Raw genomic sequence first — 21,562 nt, 5'->3', positions numbered from 1 at the left:
GTTCCAATGCCTTTGGCGTTCAACTGTTCTGCATTCGTTAGCATTCGATGAATATTCTACAATGGCCGTGGTTTGTTATTTACTGTAGTTTGATTATAGAGAAGCGTCAATTGTATCTATGTTGACAGTTCTAGAAACAATAGGCAATGCCATACTAACGTAGTTTGTAATGTTTAAAATTCCAATTTATGTCAAGTTTCACAGCTTATGGGTAAATGTCGGATAAGCTATCTAACAGATACAGAAAGGAACACCCATAGGTAGGCGCGCTCACCGGTCGGTAAACGATGTGTGGGTTAAGCAGTCCTTAGCACGGTCACTCCGTAGATGGGTGACCGCATAGTGGTATTTGAACCAGGCGTCTGCGTGTTTCGGGGTGATCGTATAGTCAGTCTCAGTTGTTTTGTATTAAGATAACAGTCGTTAAGCCACGCCAAAGGCCTTCAGGTGGCTTGAACAGCTTTTACACTAGGTTGACCACTAACCGTAAGATAAGAAGAAGACCGCCTGATAAGTTAATTGATATTTATTCAGAAGCGGTGATTAGAGCTTAATGTGTAAAATGGCTGGTTGATAGATTATGACTTGGTAAAGTTCAAAGGTTACTCTTTCAACAACAAATAGACAAACTAAATAGTATTTTATGATTATATAACATTTCTTATACGAATGTCTGTCCCTTTACTAAAATTGATAAGCACCGGAGAAATTTCTAACAAAAATATACTGTGATAACACTTATAGCTATCCGGAAACCGATCTGAAGACCTCGCACTCTCGTGCGATTTAAACCTATCAATAGTTATACAGTTATACAGTTTTATATATTTTCAGTTGGAATAACACTCTATAATAAAAATATTAGTATTTTAAAAAATACAACTCCTGCACACAGAATTGCTCTTATGTTGAAGGAACTTTTACAAACATACATACAACGGACACAAAGTACAACCAGACCCGAAACAATTATTTGTGGATCGCACAAATAAATTATTCCGCGTGGAAATCGAACTCACGACCTCCCGACGCTTCAGTAGCGGCGTGACCACCGGAACCATTGCGCGACGGAGGCAGTTTATTTTACTTTCGAAATAAAGAGGAAATCATATTTTGCCATGATTCCAATCAGTTTTGCTTTCTGCCAATTAAAAGTTAAAAAATAAATAGAAAATAATGGCTACCGATGAATTTCCTTTAAAAAAATCTTACCAGTAATTATACCAGCAAGTTTCAGTTTCATTAATTAATTAAGATAAGTTATAGCAACACTTTCCTGTTTTTAATTAAGTATATGTTTTTTTTGAGCCGTGTTCAGAGGGACGTTGATTAGGTACGGAAGTTCAAGTTATTAACGACCTGCTTTGGAAATTAAGTGAAATTTATTATATTTTTATCTAGTTAAAAATGTGGGAAATACCGTATTAGTTTATAATATAAAAGACTTAAATATGATTGATTTGACGTTAATGCAACTCCAGGTTATAACAATCTATCGGTTTTATATCAAATTCATTTAGAAGTGTTTGGGTGAAGAAAAAATCATTATTTCTTACTTTAAGTGTATGTATGTGATTTTAAAGTTACTAGTATCTGGTTTTGAAAATGCGATCTTGTCTAGCCCAATTCTTACTTACAATTACAAAGCATATTTTACTACAAAATTGCATTGCTCTTTATTTTCTTTTCCGCAAATAAAAGTTTATCGTACCTACCTACAACCAAAAAGATCGGAAAATTGTTTGTTCAGTTGTTAATTTTACGGAATACTGAAAAATACTGCTTCAATATAATAGAAGGTCAGTCAAATATCAATTTTACTTTCATTCAATTTCAATACCGTACTCGGCTGTAATCAAACTACGACTAGCATAAACAACAACATAACCAATGGAGCGTGCACTCATAATTCAAAACAGAAAGTAGTACAACACCATAATTAGGGTTGCAGGCTCTGTTTACTATGTTACATAAAGATGCATAACATTATATAACATCTATCACATTCACTGTCCAAGTACTCGCCTAGTCACTCGACCGCACGTTTCGCGCGGCAGTCAGTCATCGACTGCCGACGGAGTTACACTTCGCGTATGTTTCCTTAATAGCTTTCGATAAACACGCGAAACAAGAATGTTTACAAATATGAGCCCATTTAAACTGTGCCCACACGCTGGGCCGCAATTGTAAAGTATAAACAAATGTTGAACACCACTGGCTGTTAACAAAAGTTTGTAAGGAAAGTTGAAAAGTGTTAAATAAAATTTGAATTTTGATTAGAATGTCAGTGGTTGACAAATGTGTGGCGTGAATGAAACGAATGTGTTTATTGTTTAGTGTAAAGTGAACTTGAAACAAAAAGTTTTAAAGTGATTAATTTATTATAAACAGAGGTAAGTTTGAATGTTTTATAACTTTGATGAGAAAATCTATAGCTTATAGCAATGAGGAAGAGGAAAATCGAATGATGGTATTCTGAAATAATTTTACGGGAACAATAATAAGTGAATTATTTTATTATGAATCGTTTGTTGTTAAACAAACTATCGTAACATGCGAGAGTCATAATGACCTATCGTTATTGTTATTCTCAATGTTATTTTTATGAACTACTAACAAACAGATTTTATTAAACAAACCAAAATATGAAGGGCTAATTAAATACATACGTACATAAAATCACGCCTTTTTCCTATAGGGGTAGACAGAGAATAAAAAACACGTTATACGATCCTTACAAACTTCTCTTGCTTAATTCGCAAGTTCAATGCTAATTAAATCTACATAAAATGAACCTTAATTATTACTCTAACGAGTGCTAATAAAGTATGTTTGGATTCGCCGTTATATTGTATATTCAAGAAAGTTTAGACTGTTATATTATGTATATTATATTATGTTTCAATATAACTGAGCTTTATTTTATTGTTCAAAACTAAACAAATAATACAATAACGATAAAATTAAGTCAACATTTCGGCAGCAGTAATAATTTACGCGTCAAAGGGGTCTTTACAATTTGAGCGAAAGTAATTAAAATTCATAGTAGAAAAGAGTCTTAAATCAACTTTTGTGACGGCTGAACAATATAACCTAGTAATTACACAATGTACTAAAGAACTAAAGTACTAAAACACTAACTAATGCTAAAGCAAGTGTCATAAATTTTAGACACAATTGTACCTAGGGCTTCTAAATTTTAGAACACTCGTTCCGAGGTCTAATTTACGTGTGTTACCTTTCAAATATAAATGTGGTTTTACATTATTCAAACACTAGAAATAATTTATGTGGAAATTAACAGGAATTTCTAAATTGTGAAGTAACGCAAGAATGAAGAAATGATATTGAATTACTATTTAATTGTATGTACGGATGACACTAATATTGAAATCGGGTGAGAAACTAGGGCAATATAGTTCTTACTTCTTTCCTTAAGTTTGGTAAAGTTAAGCAAAATTATTTAATTTTACATTGCAAAACTCTATAGTTCATCAGTAGTTATTCACTTAACAAATAAAGCGTCAAAGTGATTTTTGGTTGAGATAAAATTCGGGACAAACAAAATTTGGAAATACCCGGTATGCCTAGTAATTCTTTAAATCGATAATTGATTGTGTCGTCGCGGATTTTGAACATCGTTGATTAATTCAATGGCATAGTAAGTCCACTGCCAATGTTTTGCTTTTTCTACATTAGATACAGGATAAAGTACTTTTACAAAGATAAGATCAACAGAATTCAAACAAGCAAAGCAAGAGTTCATTCACTGTCTTCGTTATGATAATTTTGTTTACAAACAAACAAAAAACTTCTAACATTTTTACCGTTCAACTTTTTACGATCCATTTACGTCAATATCAAGTTAAATAGTAAATGAGACAAAGAATGCAAATCTCTTCGGCATCAGATGCGATAAATAGCTGAACTTTAAAACTTTGTAACTAATTTGCATACCACCTCTCAACCTGTGACGACTTTAGCGTTGGTATAAATAACATTCTTATTTGGATGAACTGATTTATTTAGATAATTTAATGTAAAAATGGGGTGAAATAGAAGTAGTATGGTTAAGCAACTATTCTAAGGCCAGCATATGGATCAGTGGCAACTGACAGTAGGTACGTAAATAATAAAATATAAGGAGGTAAGTGTTTAATTATCTAATATCTTACATGTCAGGAAAATCTGGATAAAAATAAACTTGAAATTTTCCTAGTCGTATCTATGATAATGTATAAACACACCTTCCTTAAAAAGCCTTAGAGAGGTAAAAAAAAGCTTCGGAAAGTTAATCTTTCAAAGCTGTGAAAAGTGAGTTTAAATATCCGAAGATTTCTTAGAAACGGAAACGAAAAATGTTTTCAAAAAGTGTGTACTTTAGATTCAAACCAGGATCTCCAGCAAATGGAATGTAAATATACTTTAGAATTGTCCATTTCGATCACGGCGAGTTCGTATCACACGGGTAATCGAATATCAATCGCTAGAGATGTCCTAAACAGATTCCGGAGCGACCCTCCAGTAGCCTTCGAAGTGAGGCCACGTGCCTTTTGGAACTCTAATGCCCTTGTAGCACTGGCCACGATTGCTATCGACAGTTCACGGAGGAAAGGATTCAATGCTAGATTAGATAGAAATTATGTGTTTGCATTTTCCAACTTTTCTTCTTAATTTTTCTTTTTTAAAAGTATCCCGTTCTAAGAATTGCTCCTGTGTCGCGGGGAATTACAAACATGCAAACAACGGATACAAAGTGCAACTAGATCCGAAACAATTATTTGTGGATCGCACAAATATTAAAATTTGTTCCTTGTTAACCTAACCCAAGACTTCAATCACTGGTAAGAGGTGGCGCCCACTTTGACCACTGCGCCAAGGAGACCGTCGTTGGGATAGGTTTTGAACAGTTCAGATTATGGGATAGAAATAGAGAAGATTCCTACGAGTTAATTTAGGTTATAAACTACCTGACTTATATTCATGGGTGTAAGAGCGGTAAAAAGCATCTAGCCATCCTTACAATTTTTTGTTTTAGTAGAGAAATATGTAATAAATTGTAGAATACTTATTTTATATGAATTTCACAAACACATATTGTATGAAATCATCAAAGGCATTTTAGTTTTCCTTAAGCCATTAGGCTTAATATAGGTATTAATTTTGAATGAAAACGTTTTCAGTGCACTTCAGCGCGAAATTCCATGTAAAATTATATGGTACAAATTGGTAACTAATGTGGTATGAATGAGTCAATTTACTGTCAAAGTTGAGTATAATTCGGTATATGACTGTTATTATCCTATATAGTAAAATCCATATTTGCCGTAAAGGAGGGAAGTAGTTTATTTCTTTTAATTATTTTAAACACTCGCAATTTCGCGACTTGTACAAATAATATTGTAATGCAACGGGTCTTAAACGTAATTGAAAATTAAAGGTTAGGACTGACTCAGTCAGCCCGTGACCACGGTCGATGTAATTCGATCGAAACATCGGGTAAATAAGGCATCTTTACTTTAAATTTTCAATCGCCGTTAAGAGCCGTTGCATTATAATATTAGCTTATTTCTAATTCATTGTTAAGTGATTGGTTTAATAAGTCAACTAAACGTTTAACTTAATGTTTTTGTAAAACAGTAGAACACGCACTGTGACCGTTGTTTAAATGCCTCCAATTTACTCAAACTTAATTTATAGGTATGAGTCACGATCTCAGTGTTTTTCGGTTATAATTAGTGGAGAAATGTTTTCATAAACATCAGAAGGAAATATTTATACGTAAAGTAAAGACAGTATAAATGAGGAAAAAATGACATAAAGGTTTGAAGTATAAGTTTTTTAAGTTTAAAGAAATCTAATCACGAAAGATCGTGTCTGTAAATTTATACTGATTTACGAAATCTTTGTTTTTATCTCGAATAACTTACTCGTAATTAAGCGATAAAAGAATACTCTCTTAGTTATTATAAAGAAAAAAGTAATTCATCAAGTCATCTTCAATTTCTGTTTCAAAAGTATAATCACTTAAGCAGATATCTACTAAATACAACTGTCTCAATGTACAAGTAAACAAATTAGTAATTAAACTTGATTCTTATCTTGATTACATTCACACATAATAACGTGGTATTTACTCAGTGATAAGAGATTATCAGGAGGAAAACGAATCTGTCCGAGTTAATGATCAAAAGGTCGTGAGATTAACTGAGGTGTTCTGGGAATCATTGAACTTGTTTACTATAGAGAATTAAGATAAAATGAACATACTTGTAGTACATTTTATATACATTCTTGTAGTGTATTTTGTTTAATATTAATGTATAGAATGATAACTCTATAATCACTGCCTCAGAGGCGTAGTGGTTTAGTTCGCCTTGCTGGTACCATTGCGTCGGGTGGTCGTGGGTTCAATTACCACACGCTGTTTGTTTTTTTTATACTATGAATTACTAGTGCTACTGTTTTATCGTAGAGCGATATTTTGTCGTATGAAAAGTTTGTCTTTTCAAATATCCTTAAAAATCGCTTTTACGGCTGTCACTAGTAATTCAAAACAACAATAGTTAGCCGGTTGTCGATAGTGATAGAGAATTGTGCTGTTGTGAGAATTGTACAACGTCGAGAACAATATAATGTAAAATGTAATCTCATTTGAAAAAAACCTTAAAAATATAATAAGTTAACTACTACATTCTTACCAAAACTTAAAGTATAAATAAAATTCAATTAACGATTAACTCGAAAAGTCTTTAAATACCCTAATTGTAACACTAAAACAATCCCAATTATACCCAATTAAGTACAAAAAGAATTTCAAATGGATTCGTATGAAAACTTCACCCTGTGTCACGCGGGCAAAGGATTAATCTATTTAAAGAACATGAAAGTAATTTTGAGTCGTTATAAAGTATTTATATAGCTTGTGGTCATTTGGACGGAGTATAAATAGAACAGATCCATAATTAAAGTATAAATAAAATAAGGATATAAGGAGTAAGGAAGTAAATATATAAGGAGTATAAATAAAACATATTATATTCATGTAATGACAGTGTTGGTTTCTACGAAAGTTAGTAAGGTTTAGAGTAGTTAGGTTCTTGTTATATAATTATTATATAAAGAACTTTTTAACCACCGGTAATACACAATTACAGGTAGCGATATTTTTTCAATTTATATTGTGCTTTAGTAATTTTTTTTCTCCTAGTAGAGATTTTCTCCTACTAGCTTATGCCCGTGATTCAATCAAAGCGATATAAAATAACCTATGGGCTATATTTATTTCAGATATTATTGGTGTGCCATTTTTCTCAAATCTATACTTTCTTTTTTAAGTGAAAGTGTAAGTCCACCGTCCTCAAAGCTGACGGATTTATTTATTACCAAGATTTTAAAATGGAACTAAATGCATTGAATTTGCGGAAAGAAACGATTCTTAAAAATAACAATAAGAGTGATGAGAGCAACCAAACTAAAGTCTATTACTTACTTAGTATAGTATAATTATCATCAAAATAGCTCTAAAGTCCAATGTTCTAATTAAAACGATTAAAATTAAATTTAATTCGTTAATACCGTTTTCCGAGAGTTTCCATCGCGTGAACATTGAGTATGGTACAATATAATTTTATTTTCACGTTCGCGTGACTGTAGGTACCGCCTCTAAGAAGCAATTAGGTGAAATTCACTTTATAACAGTTATTGCTGTGCACATGTTTCAAATGTGTTTATTTGTACGATTTTTAATTGACGGTTTGATAAAACAGTTTTGAAGCTAGTTGATGTTTGGAAGTGTAGTTGGTTTGATTCGATTTGACATTAGTCACCATGTTTTTGCTATTGTAGTATTGCATTAAATGCTGTTTAATGAGGTATTAATTAGTGTTTTTTAAGATAGCTCTTTAAATCTATTTTGAGTATTTTGTCTTGTTCTGATGTTTTTGTAGCGGGACTTATCATAAAACAATGTAACGATAAGAAAAAATATTCAAAGTTAAGATTTCCTGAATTATCTGGTATAGCCGGCCGTCAAGCCGACTGCCTTACCGCCAGCACCATATATGAGCCTTTAGATATTCATATGAGTTTGGAATAAACAAAAGTGCTACTTTCATAAAAACAATAATAGTGATTCATTCAAATGAACGCTTTCAGTAGCATTTAGCGAAACAAAAACTTTTTCAGTTAGTATGTCAAATGTCACATTTTTCAGCAGTTACAAAACTGTATTCATGAATGCGAGGTTCACTTGTCACCGCTTGTTTACTCTTTCACCACTTTTCAGTGTGTTAGTGACGTGAAATAAAAAATGTAGCGATGAAAGTTACGTGTTTATGTCTGTATAATAACAGCACTTTTTACAAGTTCATTTGAGGGACATTTACTGTGTTATGACGTCATTGTCCAGCGTAATTTTATAGCTGTATTGAGTGTTATTTAGTTTTGTGTATGTAGTAGTATTTCTTTGCGAAAATCTATACTTAATATTATAAAGCTGAACAGTTTGTTTGTTTGTCAGCTAGTGGTTTTATAAAAACAAACAATACATTAACATTTACAGATTCTGAAGGTCCTCCCAACATTTAATACATTTTAAGCCTCTTAGCAGCTAGTGGGAGGCGAGGAAAGCCGCGCGGGACAACTAGTACTTATATTTGGGTTCCTTATGAACCTTCAGATGCATTTCTTAGAATTTTCTTTGACTACAAAGTCCTTGCAAACGAAGCGTACTCAATTCAGAATGTTTTAAGTAGAGCAAAAAAAAACTGTAAATGTTAATGTATTGTTTGTTTTTATAAAGCCACTAGCTCATCAATTATCATCAAAACTGTACATAATTATCTCAACGAGTAATACAGTAAAAACTATTCGGTAGCGACCGTGCAAAGGCTTTCCTTTCTATGGAAAAAAATGGAATTTGTCTGAAGCATATTTAAAAGAGATCTCAAATATTGACTAGAAACACGTTCTCACGTAGTAAAAAAAATCTTTAACAGCATTCGAAGTAACGACATGCAGATAAAGACAAGTGCCAATTAAAGTACGTAGGTAGATCGGTCTGATAGCGTTAATTACTTAAGAACTCCAGTTTCCGTTGCTATATTAGTCGATGACTGTGGTCAGTGTAAAACAGTTAGAAAATTATGGTGTAAATGATTATGCCTGCGATTTCGTCCACGTGGAAACATTTTTAGAAATAAAAAGTGTCTTATATGTTATGTATCCAAGTTTTAGACTGTATGTGTACCAAGATACATTAAAATCTGATCAATGGCTATTGAGAAAAATATACATTTTCACAAACTTTCGCATTAATAATATAAGTAGGACTTTTTTGTTGTTAAGTTTTGACTTAATCGCGAAAAAATACGCAGACAAAAGTTGTAGTATGAAAACTCTATTTCGACAAAAATATTAAACTATCGGGGGCAGAATTGTTGACCAGAACTCGGCGACATCAACTTACAGATACAAGCCCCCAACAAGTGCGCTTCGAGTGTTTGGCTTGTATTCAGCAATACTACCAGACCGTGGTCGTCTGACGAACATAACTGCAAGAGTGCGGGATATGTACATACATTCGTTAAAATATGAATATCAAAAGTACTTTGTGTAGCATATTTGTTTATGAACAAGCAACAAAAGAAAGAAACAATTGAAATGAGATCATTGGTAACGGTAAACAGCTAATTAAATATTTATTAACGTCTAGCTACATAACAATTAATTTATATACAAAGATACATAGTAATGTTCGTGAGGAAAAACAGCTGTTGGCGGCTTTGTTTGAGATAATAATACGGTAACTAATGCGATTAGAATGCTGCATACAGTCTGCATGTGTTTATTGTGAAGAATATGCACTGATAATAAAGTGATCATGCAAAAAGGTTGTATGTATAAATCCTATTTATTCATAACATATTTTCACTGAGTATAAGTATATTTTTTTTACTTTATCTTGGCTCAATGTGGATTCTGATTCAAATATAGTCTTTTATGAATATTCCTAACAACTAAGAACCAACGGATTTACCTACTCTTCGACATACACGGAAGTATATTTTATAGAGATGGTCACCTATCTGATTATTTAGCTCGACTATATTGCTTGACTGCACTGATCATACTGCCAACGTTACTATTGGCCTTATTACATAATAATATCTTCCATTAAAACAATTTTATTCAAATTTACAATCATAATCAAATCCACATGCAGGTTTTTCCAGCCAATTAAAAAAATCCCTAACGTTTTAATGCCTATTACACGTGGTACTTTGATATTTACTATTTAACATAAGGCTGTATGTATTTCTGCCAGAGCTGTGCGAAGCTGCTAGACGGTGGGAGAAAAATGCTTCGCCGAACTAAACATCGCTTTAAATAAAATATTTAAAATATTTTTTGGCAACTCACATACAATCATAATTTGATCTTAAACTAAGCAGAGCTTGTACTTTGGTAACCTGACAACGATAAAAAATGATAAACATACTATACTTCTAAATAGAAACTTGTAAATAAATCTACCTCTAGGCTCAGAAAAAATACTTGAACTCATCACAATAATATTTGGTTTAGATGGGATTCAAACCACACGTAGCGGTACTGTTACGGCGGCGAAGCAACCACGTTAACCACTGCACAAAACGCTCAGTCCTAAAGTAATCACATTATTAGGATTTCCCTTCACACAAAAACGCAGCCTAACGAGTACTTTGTCATAGTATTTGAGTACCGTTCAAATCAAGGGCAGCGAGAGACATTTTAATGTAGGACAACAGTTGCGCAATTTGCAATGCGGAGTATTTACGATATACCTTTACGTCGAGTTGTTTGAACGCTCGTGTCCGAATGTGGATCGGTCGAGATTGTGTTGATGGTTGCCATAATGTAGATATTTTGATGTAATTATTCGTAAATTTGGTACGACTGTGTCCTAGATGTACAGGATTTTGAAGTGAGTCGATTTACATTAGAATTAGGTTTTACTATTGCAAACTTGGTTAAAACCTCAACTGTTTGGTATTAAGAGTACATCCAGATTAAACTATAGAACAGCAATGAATTAAATATGAAAATATTCAAAAACGTGATAAACATTACATTAATATATTTGTTGTAGGTAGGTTATACCTTTATTTACGACGACTTCTTTCATTCTTAACTTCCTATACATACGAAAATAGCTACTTAACTTATTTCCAAAACATAATTACCGATACGATGGACTGATACTCAGATAAAAATCCTAACGACATTTAATAAATGATTTACGAGTAAATCTTGTTCTACTTAAGACAATTACTTATTAACTTACATTAAACTCACAAGGGACAACACATACCTGCGCATTAAACATATATAATGAAGATAAAAAGTAAGAGCAGGATAATAAAACATGCTGTCTGTGTTTTAATCAGAGTTCGAAAATAAATCGTAAAAACCTTATCTATAAGAGAACTTTTTAGTGTTCCGTACAAGAACTTTACGGCAACGGATGTTATAGGAATGGATAAACTTTTTAATTGTCTTCTTACAAACTTTTGTCTGCTTTAGTTTGCTATATTACTATTCAAAATACGGGTATCTCTAAATTAAATGTGTGTAAGGGTTCCTTTGTCTTGCTTATAAAGCGTAAGTATAAGATTTTATTTCTTGAGCCTCAAACTGTCTTTCTTATTTACAAAATGAATCCAAATCGGTTCTGTGGTTAAGGCAGAGAGTTGGCCTTCAGTCTAACCGGATGCAGCTGGCTTCCAGTATTTTAAATGGAGCGACTGCCTATCGAACCTTCACAACCCAGTTACCTGGGTTATAACACGATACCCTCCATTAAGACTGGTTGTTCAATCTTCTGACTAACGTTAACGACTGTCAAAGATCTTTGAAAATGATTTAACATGCCTTCCGAAACTCGGAGGAACTCAATATGTATAAGACTAATCCACAGAACGACCTCAGCAAGCGTAGCTTAACCTCAGATATCAATCGAGGTTGTTCTAAACTAAACTAATCCCAACTAAAATGGATTCCTAAACCCTATTTCCATGCTGAAATGATGCACTTTTGCCCGCGGGACTGTGACTCTGAGAAATCGAGGAAGTAGAGAACAGAAGCTTGTTTCTGAGCAGTCACTAAAACACAATCATAACTTTGATGTTTTCCTTGACATGACGTTGAATATCATTTTAGGTTATTCCCTGTTAAGTTATAAATAGAGATTCATCATTTAATTTCCGAAGTTTCTTAACAAAGAGCATTCGCGCTATAGTTCGGTAGAGAGCCTTAGAATGTACCTACGATTTATCTAGATTATAACTAATATTTTGATGTAAGTATATTCGAAGAAACGTAGCTTTATAACATAAGCTTGTAAATTGCCAATCTTTTGAAACAGTAAACCATTTAAAGCCAACACACGTCCATAATCTAAAACAATATAGGATCTTATAAACCTAACCTCGGAGCGCTCTTTGTGTTCTAGTTAAGGCATTCCGAATGAATACCTTAGTAGCCAACAGGTTGATAGTAGAGAACTGCACTAAATTACTCATTGAAGACACCAACACATGTGAAAATACACCTTAACTCCAAAGTGTAAAGTTCAATTTAGATTGTTTTATTTTAGGTCAGTTTATTCGCATGCAGATTACGGACGAGTCGGTTGTGTATTACTTCACCGTGACAATGGTTGACTTTTTTGTGGTTACTGTTGCGTATTTAGGTCTTATATGGATGTGCGATTAGAATGACTAATGGGTTCATGTTACAATAACTACGTTTAGGGCATAAAAGAGTCTTTTTAAGTGGACTCCAGTTTACTTTATTATAACAGTTAGGTTTTGTGTGATAAGGCGGTAATACTCTTGTGTATCGAATAAAGTGATGTTTATGCATTTTCCATCATTAAAACCTACCGAAGTTATTTTGTATATACTTACTATTTAATTTTGTCAGACTGTATAATTTTTTAACTTTTGTACTTAATACCAAACCATAATTCATATTTTGTATTATAAAGAAATAAAACCTTTGGGTCGATTGTGTCGCTACTAAACCCAATGGCAAACGACCAAAATGGTATTTTAAAACGTTTTAGGGGAATTAACCTAAAAATTGATATACACGGCACTTCTGGGAGCACATTTATCTTAGAATATTATTGGCAGTTCAACGAAAATTTAGTTTATACGTGCAAAAGTAAACAGCTTTGGTTTGGCGGAAAGTAAACTAGCAAACTACTTATCGAAGATCTGATTTCTAGGTAGTGGAACATCACACTGATATTATGTGAGGAAATTCTCGGTATCAGTCCCGAGTTTGGAAATACGTTAAGCACATTATTGACTAAACTCAGATTGGAGTATAAGATATGTTAGTGTTACAAAGAATGAGGTATAATACCTTTATTACTATGAGATTTACAACAATTGGAGAATAGAGAAATAGGGCTACTCGCTTCTTCGAAACGAAGATTGGTTAATAAATGAAATTGTTGGTCTTTTGTGATGTTTGTACTTGGAGCAGTTAGTCGATACAAAATGCCAATTTCACGGATATATTTTATGTATACGTGCTGAATAACCCGTCTTATAGATATAGCGCAAAGTATAAAAAGGTTCGAAATTCCTCTCGAACCATATCTATTTTTTCAGAAGTGGTGAAATCACTTGTTTTTAATTATGGATTTTACTCTTTTAGGAGGTTGTAGCCGTACTGGTACAAACAGTATCAGTTTACCCTGATATAAACAAAATGTTATATTTTGATTCTAGTACGTACTTACTACAATTTTAATAAAGATTCGTAACAATTGTAGCAAGAAACACACAAAACTCCAACAAATATTCAATTGTCTAGCCCTTAAGCGTAATAAATAAAAATAAATCTCTATGTCATTGCCACGGTCTATACATAACTAAGCATACCTTAGTCTTGACCACGATACCTTGAAGTAAGTTAACTAAGTAGTGTAGCAGCCGAGACCAACGACGCGTGTTAAATCGGTTTCTCGCGAATGAAAATTTGTTCAATGATCTGTTAAAACTAGCGGCGACTGATTAGTTACACGGTCGAGTTACACTTTACATAATATTAATGGTATTTTAAAGGTAATTTATGTTTTAGTGATATTTATGCACTGATTCTAGTGTTACTATAAGTATCTTCATACAGTGGGACAATCTCATCGGCTTTTTTCTGTCTTTTGTTCGACGTACCCCATAGCGTGACTCCTGAAACACTCATATTAGGTTAAACAGAATTAAGTCTATATTTGGACGATAACCATATAATTTTGACACTTGTTTTTATCAGCCCCTTATTGGTAGGTTATCCGTCACTTATTAAGCTGTGAAACTGGCTCTGAGACACATATTTCATAAATAATCAATTGTTTTCTTGCAACACGCTCCTTTTGAAGAAAAGATAAGATAATACATTATTTTGTATTTTTATTATTTAACCTCTGCACTTTGAAAATCATAATTACTAATTACAAGAACTTATTATTGTAATAAGTATGTCACTGAATAGATTAAACTTAAGTCTTTAGCGTGACTAGATTTGCAACTAATTATACTAAATGTACGTGTTTATGAGTCTTAAGCACGATATCTGCATAAAGTATCGCTTATTAGTAAACCATTAATATTATCGAAGTGAAAACACATTTAAATAAAATTCCTCTTTATGTTCTCTGGAGCCATAATTATTTTGACTTGCTGAAATAACGTTCTGCATTGAGTAAGGGTATGTACCTACTATTTCTAGTTGATTCTCGCGTGCCTCCTATTTCAACTCCTTAAAATTTGGATTTACTGAAAAATATCTATCCTGTCTTCGAATAAGACCTTCAAACCATATGCTAGCTAAAGTATTTGCAAAATCGTTTCAGTAGTTTAGCCGTCAAAGCGTTACAGACGGACAGACTGGCAGCCTTTTGCATTTATGAAACTGCTTCGCCAGTGTAAGTAAGATTAAAAGATTCAAATAAAGTGCTATATGCAAAGTCATGTAGTATATTCACAAATATACAACGAGGTGAAAAAAGAATCAAAAGTGCCTATATACTATTCAATAGCAAAGTGTTACTTTTAGGTAACAATACAATAATATAGAGGTAAATATACAAGCTAGAACATTTGCGTGGATAAAAATTTCACGGTTTTATATGCGAGTCCGTTTAATATTTCAATGTGACACAATCCTGATGTTATGCCCCTCGTCGACGCAAAACGTTCTTCACGGTCCATTACTCTCCATACAAGACTCGTTGGCAACGTTAAATCAAAATGATGAATGAATCACGCAATGGAACGAAACAATAGCGAAAGAAACGTCACAACAACTCTCTTTTATCTTTAATACAAATAGTTTGTATTTGTCAGAACGGTGTTTACAAACAAATCATAAATCAGATGACAAAAAAGAATGTAGGGTTGGCATTGAACTGTAGTGCGAGAAAATAGAAACGTAGAATATTTATTTTGCTCTGACTTACGGGTTTAGTCTTAGTACATACATACATGAACTAGCTGACCCGCGCAATTTCGCTTGCGTCATATAAGAGAGAATGGGTCAAATTTTTTCCCGTTTTTGTAACATTTTCTATTGGTCGTAGCGTGATGAAATATAGCCTATAGACTTTTTCGATAAATGGACTATCTAACACTGAAAGAATTTTTAGTATCGGACCAGTAGTTCCTGAGATTAGCGCGTTCAAACAAAAAACTCTTCAGCTTTATAATATTAGTATAGAAGTATAGATTAGTATAGATTAAGTTTAGTTCATACAGTAGGCTTTTTATCTTTTACGTTTAAAATCCACAACTTACGTATTTTGAAACTTTACTTACTCATTAAAAGAGGCTTGTCACAATTTTAAAAATAATTTAACTCCTTATAACTTTCGAAATGTGCATCGCATCTAAAATGACGTCGACTATCACAAAAATACGTAATGTCGTTACATATTTCACAGCTTATCCGAAACTTCATAGCGAAATATAAATCTTGTTGCAAGTCGCGAGGCTCGTAAACCGGGTCCGAAGGGAAGCAGGTCATAGATCCATAGTTGATGAGTTCCAGACCTACTTGGACTATTTATGCACATTTAAATTCTGCAACTCGACACCAGTCGTATCAAATATTAAGTTCTCTAGCTCCTAGACTCACAATAAGCTGTTTTCTTGAGTGCTAATACAATATGAATGTTATCTCTAGTTTTTCATGTACTTTGGGTGAAAAAATATTGTGTTTTAGAAGGCATTGATAAGTATTTGTATACAATTGAAGTTGTTTAAACAAGTATCAAATGCGGTGAGAATATTAAACTTACGATACTTCATAATTATCTAATTGTACCTAAGAAATGTGGTAGTTCGGGAAAAAGGTCTTTTCGCATCATAGTTTGTACGAACTTGTAAACTTTTTCCCTTTTCTAATAAATTTTACTTCTGTTTCATTTCTCAACAAATACCTTGATTTTTTTTCCTAGAAACACAAACCTAAATGTCTATTTAGTATCTACAGCCAATTTGATTGAGTCGTCAGACTAATGACAAAGGTAACACGAGGTTTAGCAATCAGATAAAATCGTAGTAATTAAAGGCAGCCAAACTAATTTTGTGCTCCAGCTACTACTGATGAGATAATCTCATTACTGAATCTGTAGTGAACTGCCACAGCTTCAAATGAGGTGGTTGACCTGGATTAAGTGGCTACAATTCGAAGGTTATTGCCAAAATTTTACTTATTAGGTCGAGGAAAAAGTCTTTTCGCATTATAGTATGTATGAACTTGTAATAAAATCTCTTTGGCTTCAAGTATCACAAATGAGTACATGGTTCATTAGGTTTCTTTCAGTGAGCTCGTGAGGTATCCAAATATCGAGCTTTTTTGTGTAGAGAAATGTTTTTACTACAAGTTCATACATATTTTGTTTCATTGACTATCATACTAACAGACATCATGTGTCGTATCTCGGATTAGTATTTTGTCTTTTTCACTCATTTTCAAAATTAATTGAAAATGACAAGAAACTGTAACTCATCCGAGCTTCCTCAACGTTTATTAGTAATTATTAGTAACACAGTGATTGTATCACTGATCAAAACATTATATTTTCTCCTCTCGGCGATTCCACTCAGTATGAATAGCGTTAAATTTATGATATCCCATAGTTGTGATGGCTGCCTGGCTGTGTATATCGTGGATTACATCGAAACGTTTATTAACGCGATAATCACAATCTTACGGAAACTAACTTCCAAGTATTTGAACTGTTCAGTATTTTTTTATAAATACTAAAGAAGGGTAAGTCACTGAAAACTATAATTAAAAAATACGATCGATCCGGCTACCAGGACCGCGGGTCCAGTAAGTCACTGAAATCCTCAAATTTCTGATTTCCTTGACCAGTATGAATAAGAATGATATGCAGAGCTCAGATTAATACTTGTTCATCACTTTTTTTTAATAACCCATTTCTCCAGTCCCACTGCAAGGCAAGGGTCTCCTCCCAAACGAGGAGGGAGGGGTTAGGCCTTGAGTCCATCACGCTGGCCAAGTGCGGGTTGGAGACTTTGCATCACATTTCACGTGAAGATTTTAGCAATAAGTAAAGAATCACAATTTGTCAATTCTAAAACATTTCTCATCTTAGAAAAATATGAAGCACTCAGAGAAATGAAATCAAAAGCGAGATAACAATGAATTTTATAGCCGAGGGCTGGTTATCTCATGTGAGGGTACAGTTCGGGTCGCAGATAATAGGAGCGTTGATAATTCAATAACATTTGGACGGAAGGACCTGCTAATGTAATAAATGTAAGTAAACAAAGCCCCGGGTTGTATCCCGGATGTGTTTTACTTATTGCTACAGTAATAGACATTATTATTTGGGTGTGTTAGTAGATATTCAGAAGCGATTTTGTACAATCCTTACTATTGACTAGCAAGCGTTTTGACACGTACATTACTTTAAGAAAATAATTCCTGCGAATTACCCTTAGGGCACAGTAGCGAGATTCTGTACAGTTGCTACTGTCGGGTATCGAAAATTTGACATGTAAAATGTACTGCTAAAATAGTTCCTACGACGCTCGTCAGAGGTGCAAATCAGATTTTTATACAAAATATCTCGATGATAGTCCGGTTGTCAGTAATTGATAGTTGTAGAGAATCGAGCTAATGATCTGTTGTTATATAAAACACTCGGATGATGCCGATAGTCGATAGTAGAAGGAAATCATCTCAGTGCTTTTTGAGGTTTGAGAAAACTTATGAGTTTTACATTTTTTTGGTGTCTACTAGAAGAGAGGAGGGTTGTGTAGTTGTGATAAGAAAGATAGACTTCCCGAGCTTTTAGTTGAATTTTATAGGAGAGGTCTTTGCCCTGCTGTGAAGAAATATAAGCCGGTGTAGGAATATGTAACACATAATATAAAGGTACGAGTATTGTTACATAATTATGTACTTCTACCATTTAAAAATAAAGGTGTGATATTAAACCAATATTTAAAAATAACGAATAAACTAGTCGAAAAAGTTTGCGATCATATTTACTAAAAAAAATAGGTTTAAATATAATATCTTATTATAATCTTATTATTTCACGACTTTTGTCCGTATTTACGAAAAATAAATACACAATTGTTTTGTTTACAATTATCGTACGTAGCCAATTAATTAGGTATAATGTTTTGGAACTCATTTAATGATATTGTTTTTCTTTCTTTCAAACATACTTGTAAAATATCGCTTTGATAAAAAAAACAACTTTCCTTTTTATGTTTACAAGTTTAATAATTATGGGAGTTTTTTTATGTCTCTAGATTCCCAATTATTTGTGTACAAATGTTTTTGCTTGGTTACTTTTTTAAATTATTTGAATTACTTATAACATTTATTATTGTAAAGTCTTCTAGTCAACCGTTTAACTATCATGCTTTAGACAACGATATGACAGTTCAGTCAGACAGATAACGTTCAGTAATAGGGCACCGTTCTTACTCTTAAAATCTATCTAACATTAATTTTTAACTCACGAAAAATGTCTTTCGGTAACGCAAGTCTCTACCACTATCGACAACCGACGAGCTATCGAAAAATTTTGTTTAAAATTTAGTTCAGCGCCTCTAGTTTAGAAATTATACTTGCAGTAGAATTTTAAATGTCAAACTCGATACTCGAAAGTACTAATTGCACAAAATCGTGCTTTTTTAAGTTTTCGTTACATACGAATCAAAATCAAATCATTTATTGATTTAACTGCACGTTTGGCGCAATGGTTTAAGCGGTCACCTCGCCGCAACAACCGTAGCGCCGCGTGTGGTGGGTTCGAATCCCACCCGTGACAAATCTTTGTGTGATGAGCACGAGTATTTGATCTGAGCCTGGATGTCAATTTATCTATATAAGTATGTATTTAGAAGTATATAAGTATGTTTATCAGTTATTTGGTTACCATAGTACAAGCTCTGCTTAGTTTGGAATCAAATGACCGTGTGTGAGTTGTCGAACGATATTTATTTATTCATTTATTCGTTTAGGTCAAATATTGACACTTATGATAGTCGTTACGATTACTGAATCTACCACTAGCTCGGAAAGGTGATAGAGCCTTATGAGAAGAGCTAGCAAAAAACTCACGGCCACTCTTTTTAATCGCCAAAAGATTTACGATGTGGTTGATAGAATAAGTGCGTGGCGCTGCCAACAATCAGCGATATAGACTAAACGTCAATTATGTGGTAAAGAAAAAGAATAGGTCTTGGTATAATCGATAAGAAAACCTCTTTTATACTAAGACTTTACCTACCTTTTCAAAATTGCTACTGATTAGATGTCATTTTGCTTCGACGACCATGCTCTATAACGACTATAACCTACTGCGAATATAATTAGTTTTGGACAGGCGCTCGATGAAATGTAATCCGGTTTGACACTTCCTCCAACCTCGGCTGATATTACTGGGTGTCGGAGAAAATTGTGGACTTATTTTAGATTGTAGACTTAATATTAAGATAGATAGTAAATAATAGTTAATAGCTTCAATCATTTAACATAATAATTTACACCGTGATTATGAGGTTCCAAAAAAATATTTAGTATAATTATTGGGTTTATTTCATTAAAATACGGATGAAATAAAACAATAAAAATATTTTTGTAAGAAACGGTAGAATTAATGAACCCATCATGAAAAAGCCGAATAACAATCAAAAGCTTTTGAACTATTATTCAACCCGGCGACCCCGTTGCAGGATTTTGCACTTAACACATTTTTTAAATCCTATCGAAGATCTATAATTGACGTCATTAACTAAACAAATTGCGTACCATATCGCAAAGCTTATTTTCACATACAATGACACTCTAATACCAATTCATTTTCAAGCATCATCTTGTGATAGTAATCGTCCAATTCGTTGGTAATTGTCTCGACTCGTTTGATCTATTAGCCTCATTACATCTTGACCGTGACTCCGATATTACAGACCTGATACTAGTTGCTACGTTTATGTACAGTCACGAGCAAAAATATATATACGCTAGCACACTTTCAATAGTAAATAAATAATAAATTTAACCCATTAATGTCCCACTGGTGGGGAAGTATCTCCTCCCGTAATGAGGGAGGAGTTAGGCCTTGAGACCGCCACGTTGGCCAAATGAGGCTTGGGGACTTTGCATACCTTCAAGAACAGTTCAAAAGATCTCTCAGGCATGCAAGTTTGCATCACGATGTTGTTTTTCACCCTTAGAACGAGTGGTAATTATTTCTAATACACACATAACTTCGAAAAGTCGGTGTGTTGCCTTGGGTTCGAACCTGCGACCACATGCGTGGGAGGTACCAACTTATACCACTCGGCTATCACTGCTCAGCTATCGTTCAATAGTACTATTTTGTATAATTAAATCAATTATATCATCGCTTACTTTATCGTCCCATTGTTGGGCAAAGGTCTCCTTTGAATAAGGGGTTTACTATTAGTCAACGATAAATAGGTACACGGTGATTATGAAATTACTTTGAAGTTATTAAATAATAGTAATTTTACTTTATCATTGATTAAAATGCTTTTGAAAATGTAACGGTTTGTTGCATTTTTGCCATTGACTGTACTAGTATCATTTAACGAAAATGTAATTGAGGTAGGTCTGGAAATCGAACTACATACATACCTATTACAACTACTGGATATTTTAGTTTATCTTGATTTTATTATATAGAATTAAACTTGTCGTCATCGATCATATTGAAAGGCGCAAACGCAGAAGTGAGTTTTTTTTTAAATTGAATTGACAGAGTTTTTGTGGAATGTTTTTTGTTGCTGTTGGTATTCTGGACTGGGTGACTGAAGAACTTCTAGACGAGATAATAATAATAATAATAATTGGTGACTGTCCTTGGGTGCATTTTATAGTGTAGACAGTGATAGTCACCGGAGTGTGTAACCATACATATTTTGAAAGATTAAAGTTTTCTAAAATGCATGCCTTCCAAATGTCCGGAACTCTGTAGTCCCGAGTTATACAAAAGACA

General features: G+C 33.3%; 1 protein-coding gene across 1 annotated transcript in view; it reads left to right on the top strand.

Annotated features, from left to right (window-relative positions):
* The first annotated feature begins 2,044 nt into the window (after nucleotides 1-2,044).
* The window catches only part of LOC142974324 (venom dipeptidyl peptidase 4-like), a 72,852-nt gene continuing 53,334 nt past the window's right edge, over nucleotides 2,045-21,562 (top strand). The window contains exon 1 of the mRNA XM_076116574.1: nucleotides 2,045-2,393. The gene's annotated coding sequence lies outside the window, so the exon portion shown is untranslated. The remainder of the gene's footprint in view (nucleotides 2,394-21,562) is intronic.

Source organism: Anticarsia gemmatalis, chromosome 7 (assembly GCF_050436995.1).
Source record: "Anticarsia gemmatalis isolate Benzon Research Colony breed Stoneville strain chromosome 7, ilAntGemm2 primary, whole genome shotgun sequence".
NCBI lineage: Eukaryota > Metazoa > Arthropoda > Insecta > Lepidoptera > Erebidae > Anticarsia > Anticarsia gemmatalis.
The sequence above is the reverse complement of the archived record's forward strand: the minus strand, read 5'-3'. Positions and strand labels throughout refer to the sequence as shown.